Source organism: Vulpes vulpes, chromosome 2, assembly GCF_048418805.1.
Source record: "Vulpes vulpes isolate BD-2025 chromosome 2, VulVul3, whole genome shotgun sequence".
In the NCBI taxonomy this organism is placed as follows: Eukaryota; Metazoa; Chordata; class Mammalia; order Carnivora; family Canidae; genus Vulpes; species Vulpes vulpes.
Window position 1 is genome coordinate 74,907,979 of NC_132781.1, and position 8,088 is coordinate 74,916,066.

Below are 8,088 nucleotides of genomic sequence, written 5' to 3' on the forward strand. Positions count from 1 at the left end.
CATCATTTACTTCATCTAGACCAAGGGGGAAAATAGCTCCTTAGAGGGGTCCTGCTAGAAAACAGCCTATGGTCATGATGAATGAGACAACTATAATTAAGTACATCATCAAACTTGCTAGAGACCTTTCTTACTATGGTCATGACATTGAGATTTTTTTTTTAAGTAGGGTAAATGCAGAGGGAGTGCTAACTAGAAGTCTTTAACCATTAGTTTGCATCATGTCTACTTACTCAAAAGGGTTTCCACTAGGATAATAATAAAACCTTATTTAAAACCCCCCCTTTACCATCTTTGCATTTACCCAATGTTCTCCAGAGAAATAAAACAAATAACACATAGATAAACAGACAGACATATATTTATTATAAGGAAGTAACACACAATTATGGAGTCTGACAAGTCCTAAGATCTCCTGGGCAAGCTGCAAACCCAGGAAGATGGAAATTGTAGTTCTTGTCTGAAAGCTGGCAGGTTCAAGACCCAAAAAAGAGATGATATTTCAGTTTAAGTCCAAAGGAAGGAAAAGACTGATGTCTCGCTCAAGCCGTCAGGTCACTGACTTTCCATCTTACCCAGCCTTTTATTTTATTTTATTTAGGCCCTCATCTAATTGGATGAGATCCATCCACCTTAGAGAAGGCAATATGCATTATTCAGTCTACCATTTCTAATGGTAACCTCACCCAGAAACACTTCACAACACACCCAGAATAACATCTGACCAAATTTCTGGGTACTCCATTGTCTAGTCAAATTGCTACATAAAATTAACCATCAAAATCTCTAACACAGTGAGCAAATTGGAGACAATACAAAGTCTCCCTACACAAATACCCTAGAAATCAGGGCACCTGGGTAGCTCAGTGGTTGAGTGTCTGCCTTTCACTCAGGGTGTGATCCCGGGGTCCTGGGATTGTGTCCCTCATTGGGCTCCCTTCAGAGAGCCTGCATCTCCCTCTGGCTATGTCTCTGCCTCTTTCTCTGTGTGTGTCTCATGAATAAATAAATAAAGTCTTTTAAAAAAAAAAGAGAGACATCATGTGAGAGGAGGGAAGAGTCTTTTTACTTCCTCTCAAGCCTTTTCCTAAAGCAGCCAGATTATGACAAAATGAGAAAAAAGCTCTTATTAATGATAATAGTAATAATAATCATAATGGCAAACACAAATGTAGTATCTACCGTGTACCAGGCATTGCTTAAGTACATTTTATGAACTCCTTCAATACAACAACCTTTTGAAGGGAATGAGGAAATCAAGGCAGAAAGACAGAAGTTAATTTGCCCAAAGTCATAGAACTAAGAAGTAGCGAAGCTACAAGTCCCATCTAAGCTATCTGGCTCTAGAAATCTATATTCTCTTTCTCATTTCAGTGAGCACTGAATGTTCATAATGTGAGAATGAGTAGGAAAAAATCTCTGCTTTTGGGAAACAAAAGAGTGATGCTTATAGAATGTATCACTCATCCTGATCCAGAGATCAAGAAGGCCTCATCATCTGGGTAGTTTGTAATGTAGTAATGAAACCCATGGACAGTCCAGTCTAACTTTTACCCTCACCCCCTCTCCCTCTGGATGAGCTTCACCTCAAAGAGATGACCTGGGAGCAAACCCTTTAAGTCACAACTCTCTGGCCTGGACTACTAATTAACTACCACTCGATCTATCCACATCTACTGTGCTCAATATGCTTGTCCTGGTCTATTCTTCAACCAGCACCCAGGGGTATCTTCTAAAAACAAACAAACAAAAACAAGAACACCATATCCCCTTGCCAAAAACCCTTCAGTAGCTTCCCGTTGCTCTTAGAACAAAAGTACATGAATAGGATTATGGGCCCTGAACTGTCTGCCCCATCTCCCCTCCAGCCTCACCTCACATCACCATGTTCTCTCCCTTGCTCTATCTGGTCAGGATACCTAGCTCTTCTTTTAGTCTGTGTCCTTGCCAAGCACCCTCCTGCCACTGTTCATACCATTCCCTCTGCCAAAAGAACTCATCCTAGAAGAGTTTATTACAATCATGCTTTTCTCTTTTCCTTTTCAAGGTAAGAAACCTAATTTGATTTCTTTAGCCTAGAAATACCCTAAGGAATCTCAGGCATCTCTTTCTCAGGAGAAACCCTTCATTACTCTAAGTAGATGAGCCCCACACTATAAGCCCTTATGGCACAGTATACCTCTGTTGTGTATCTGTCACAGTAACAACTGTACATTTATAGTAGATCTCTAAGATCTAAGAGGCTGAGGACAGCATCTTCTTTTGTTCACCATTGTCTGACAGGGTGTCCTAACACAGCAAATAGTAAAAATACCGTCTGGATCAATGAATGACAGAATAGCAATCTTAGAAGAAGAAAAAGTATGAGCAAGATCATTGAGGCAAGAAAGGGCATGGCACACGAAAGGAATAATGAGTAACCCAAGATAGTAGATTAGAGCCAGAACTAGAATGATGCAGAGAAAGGATTAAAAATAGTGGTGAGGAACTCAGGAAACAACAGATGCTGGCCAGGATGCAGAGAAAAGCAAAACCTTCTACACTGTCATGGGAACGTAAACTGGTGCAGTCACTCTAGAAAACAGTATGGAAGTTCCTCAAAAATTTTAAAATAGAACTACCTCTGACCCAGCAATTGCACTATTAGATATTTATCCAAAGGACACAAACATAGAGATTCAAAGGGGCCCATGCACCCCAATGTTTATAGCAGCAATGTCCACAATAGTCAAAATATGGAAAGAGCCTAGATGTCCATCAGCAGATGAATGAATAAAGATGTGATATATATATATATATATATATATATAACATATCACATATATTATATGTGTTACACTGATGGTAGAGATAATATATATCACATATATATATATCACATATATATAATGGAGTATTACTCAGCCATCAAAAAGAAATGATATCTTGCTATTTGCAACAAGACAGATGGAACTAGAGGGTATTAAGTGAATTAAGCCAGTAAGAGAAAGACAGATACCATATGATTTCACTCATATGTAGAATTTAAGAAACAAAACAGATGAACATAGGGGAGGGGAAGGATAAATAAAATAATATGAAAATAGAGAGGGAGGAAAACCATAAGAGATACTGAACTCTAGAAAAACAAACTAGGGTTGCTGGAGATGAGATTTATTTCTTTTTCCAAATATAACAATTAAAATATGTATTTTTAAAAAGATTTATATCTTCATCTCATGGCAAAAGCGTGTTAAGTTGCAGTTCTGTAAAAGTAAGTTTCGATCCCCTAGGATCTATAAACATAGGCTGTGAAAGTAGAAAAGATGTGACAGAGAGGGTATAAGTCAGTAATTCCTGTTCACAGCATAATGGCATGAGGAAAAACTACACCATCACATGTCTAGAAACTAGAAAACAAACTGAGGGTTGCGGGTAGGGAATGAGCAGTAAGAGGGCATTTGACATAATGAGCATTGCATGTTACATGCAACTGATGCATCACTAAATTCTACCCTGGAAACTAATAATACAGTATATGTTAATTAAATTGAATTTAAATAAAGAATTAAAAACAAATAAACAAAAATAGTAGTTAGGGCCAGATCATAAAGGGCTAGAAATTCAAAGTTAAGGAATACAAGCTTTCAATTCTGCAGGTAATGAAAAGCCATTAAAAATTTCTGAGCAAGAAAAACAGAATTAGATATGATCAGACAATGATTTCAGATATGACCATACACTGGATTCATTCAGGGAGATATAGAAAAATGCCACTGCCAAGGTCCAACTCAAAGAGATCCTGATTTAATGGTATAAGGTATGGTCTGGACATCAGTTTTAAAAGCTCCCTGGTCATACAGATACGCAGAAAAGTTTGAGAGCCACCACTTTAGAAAAACCATTCTGGAATCTGTGTTGTTCTTAAATTGGAGAAGGCTACACTGATGGTAGAGAAACTGGTTAGGAAGCTCTCTTATGAGAATAATCTGATCTAGGACAAATCTCAATTACAGAAGGGATGGTCTCTTCTGAAAAAAAAGGTTCAAAAGTCACATGCCAGACTGAGATGGCTAATGGACATGGGAAATAAAAAAGAAGTAGAAAATGATTCCAGGGCTACCAGACAGGATGACAGCATAAATGGTGCTGGGACCAACTAACAAATTTAACTGAGAAAGAAAACTCAAGAGTTGGTGTTGGAGTGGGAAACAAGAAAAGAAGAAAGGACGCTGAGCCCATTCCCCTGTCAGTTTGGCTTTTACCTACCTTCCCTTATTCCGGAACTGTCATCACTAAATTAAGCCAAATGTTAGTGCCTGACAACTCTGCCAGGGGCCAGTGAAAGTCAACATATTTAGGCTGCTGCAGGATAAAAAGGACATTCATTCTACCTCTGATGGCCCTCTCCTGGGACCTCCCTGCCTGAAGAGTCCCGATATAGAATTCTTCCCAAGAGGACTTCAGTATTTCAGCTGTCACCAGCCCCTGCTGAGAAAGAGGCACAGTTCAGGAGTGAAGATCCAATCACCATAAGCTCATAGATCACAGTCTCCACCTTGACTCCTTAAATTGTGTCACCAAGCAGATGGGAAGCCAGCATTGAACCCAGAGCACAGATGCCGTGTGCTCACGCAGAGTATGAGTGAGCTGCACGGTTCTTCCTTTTAATTTCTTATCTGATAACAAGCTTCCAGTCCCCAGATCAATATTGCCAGCACACTGCTGTGCACCCCACTAGGCATACTTTGTTGTCTCTATTACTCTTTTTAGAGGAATAATTATCTGTGTACACAACCGTGTAAAAATTATTTATAGTTTATTCTTTCTCTTCCTAAATGAAACAATTAAAAGATATATATTTTAAAAGGTTTGTCTTCCTTTCATGGTAAAAGCCTGTTAAGTTGCAGTTTTATAAAAGTAAGGTTTGATCCTCTAGGATCTGTAAACAGAGACTGTGAAAGTAGAAAAGATGTGACAGAGAGGGTGTAAGTCAGTAATTCCTGTCCACAGCAGAATGGCGTGAGAAAAAAAATACACCTATCACATGTATGAACAACCTGCAGAATGGCCATCTTCAGCAAAAACTGCAGCCTAATCTGTCTTTTGGCTGCCTGGAGAGGCAGAAACAAGAGGAACACCAGGCACTTGACAATCCTCTCAGAACTGTAAACTGGAAAGGAGCTCCTCAACACATATTCCCACAAGGATGGAGGATTTACTATTCTAATGTTGGCCACAAGTAACTCAGGGATATCTTCCCATCTATGAATTATCTCTGGTGTCTTAACTTAAGGGCATATGTGAGCAATTCTCAATAGTACCCCTACTCATTTCTCTCTTTTTCTTTCTACAAGGTCCACAAAGGGGAAACTACCCTCCTCTTGGCCAGTCTTGTCAACCTAAATATTCTTCCTTGAGCAAGTTAGAGAACTGGGATGATTCTTTTGCACAGCAGTGTGAGCTCTGCTAAACCAACTTGATAGCCTTGAGCAAGTATTTAATATCTCTGTAGTTTGGCTTCCTCATCTAAAAAAATGGGTTAATAATAGATTCTAGTACGAGATGGTAAAGGAAATTAAATACGGTAACACAGGCATGTGTTATGCCTGGCACACAGTGATTGCCCCAGTATATTAGCAGCTGTCACAATTTTTCTAAGAAGCATTATACTTTAGTGACTAAGAATATGAACACCACAGCCAATCAACTTAGATTCAAATACTGATTTCACCACTTCTCAACTGTGTGATGATATTTAGAGGTATGGCTCTTAGGAGGTAATCAGGTCATTAGGATGGAATTAGTGTCCTTATAAAAAAGGCATCAGAGAACTCCCTTGACAATAGTGGACCCTCACCAGACATTGAATCTTCCTGTGCCTTGATTTTGGACTTCCCAGACCCCAGAATAGTGAAAAGTAAAGTTCTGTTGTCTATAAACCACACAGTCTTCAGAATTTTGTAATAGGAGCCAAACAGACCAAGACATGCATACATGCACATATGTACACACTACCTTAGAAAAATTCTTAGCAATTATTAAATAATACAAATGCTAGCGATTTTGTTATTATTATGATTATGGGTTAGGAAGGACAACATAGAAGTGATAAGTAATAATGTAACAGTTCATACAATTGAAATTTTTAGGGCACATCTATGATACACAGTAAGAGCCTTGAGTTTTAACTATAATAACTCCTTCCCAATATCTGTGAGTCTCACCTTCCTCATCTGTAAAATGGAATAATAACATAATACTTAGTCTGCAACATCACAATAAAAATCAGAAATCATTGAGGATATCAAGGGACTGAGGCAACTTTTCTGCCCAAATCCCATGCTGACTGACTCTCCTCCCCTCTAGAATCTGGCCAAGGGAAATATATACACAAGAAAACAATTAAGATCTGAAAATAACTGCTGTCCTATAAATGACTTGGAGCTGCATATAAATTCACTAGAATAATCCACAGAACTCAAGAAACTGCTAAACTTAGGATTACAGTTGCATTACAAAGAACACAAGTCAAAAGGACCCAAATGAAGAGATCAAGGTCTACGAGGGTAAGAACCACAAAGCATCTATGTCTCTAGGACATGTCACACTCCCAGCACATCAATGTATGTATATCAGGGTTCAACTAAACCTTGGTGTAATAATCACTGAGCACATGACAGAACTCAATCTCCAGCCCCTCTCTTTTCCCCAGAGGCCAGGAGGTCAGGTTAATATCCCCTGAACCAAAGCTCAATCCTCTAATTATACAGTTCCTTTTTCCAACTTGGCCAATCCCAATGCTAACATCTAAGGTTCCACCAGGAGTTAGTATAAACTCAGAGGTAATGCTGGGGCCCCACAGTGAATAACAAGAACACTCCTGTCACTAAAAAAATTCTAAGGATTTAGAAAGAAGCTCCCTCATAAGAACTCAGGAAAAATAGCAGAGAAATTCTTTATTATACAATGAAAGGAAACTTATAAAATTGAGTTTCATTCAACTTGATAAGGCAACTTCAAAAAAGGAACTAAAGTACTCACTTTGGAAGCACATATACTAAAAAACTGGAACTGTACAGAAAAGATTAGCATGGGGCAGCCCCAGTGGCTTAGTGGTTTAGCGCTGCCTTCAGCCCAGGGCGTGATCCTGGAGACCCAGGATCGAGTCCCACCTTGGGCTCCCTACATGGAGCCTGCTTCTCCCTCTGCCTCTCTCTCTTTCTCTCTCTCTCATTCTTTGTGTCTCTAATAAATAAATAAAATCTTTAAAAAAAAGAAAAGAAAGATTAGCATGGCCCCTGCTCAAAGATGACACACAAATACATGAAGTGTTCCATATTTTTTAGAGCAACTGATGTAGCTGACTTTCCTAACACACAAAAACAGACAAGAGACCTAGACAAAATAAGCAAACAGAAGAATATATCAAAAATGAAAGAATAGGATAAAATTATAGCAAGAGACCTAGGCGAAACAGAGATAAGCAATATGCCCTATCGAGAATTTAAAGTAATGATAATAAAGACTCATTCAACTTGAGAAAAGAGTAGAGGACATTAGTGGGACACTTAAAAAAAAGAGATAAAAAGGAACAATCAGAGATGAAGAACACAATAACTGAAATTAAAATAGCAGATGGGATAAAGAGCAGACTAGAAGAAGCAGAAGAATAAATCAATAGCCTGGAGGGCAGAGTAATGGAAAGTAACTAAGCTAAGTAGATGAGGGAAAAAATTATGCAAAATGAGAATAGTTTTAGGAGACTCAGTTGACTCTGTTAAGTGTAATAATGTTTGCATTATAGGAATCTCAGAAGAAGAAGAGAGAGCAAAGGGGGCAGAATTTTATTTGAAGAAATAAAGGCTGAAAACTTCCCGAGTTTGGGGAAAGAAGCATAAATTCAGATCAGGGAGGCATAGAGAACTGCCAAAAAAATCAACCCAAGGAGGTCCACAACAAGACACTCAGTAATTAAAATGACAAAAAGTAATTACAAAGAATGAATTCTAAAAGAACTAGGATAAAAGAAAACATCTACAGCTACATACAAGGAAAACCCCATAAGCCTATCAGCAGATTTTTCAACAGAAACTTTTCAGGCCAGAA

General features: G+C 38.5%; 1 non-coding gene across 1 annotated transcript; it reads left to right on the plus strand.

Annotated features, from left to right (window-relative positions):
* Positions 1-7,219: 7,219 nt before the first annotated feature.
* Positions 7,220-7,325, plus strand: LOC112923728 (U6 spliceosomal RNA). Its single transcript, XR_003235746.1, has one exon. It is a non-coding gene; the product is annotated as a U6 spliceosomal RNA (small nuclear RNA).
* Positions 7,326-8,088: the final 763 nt, after the last annotated feature.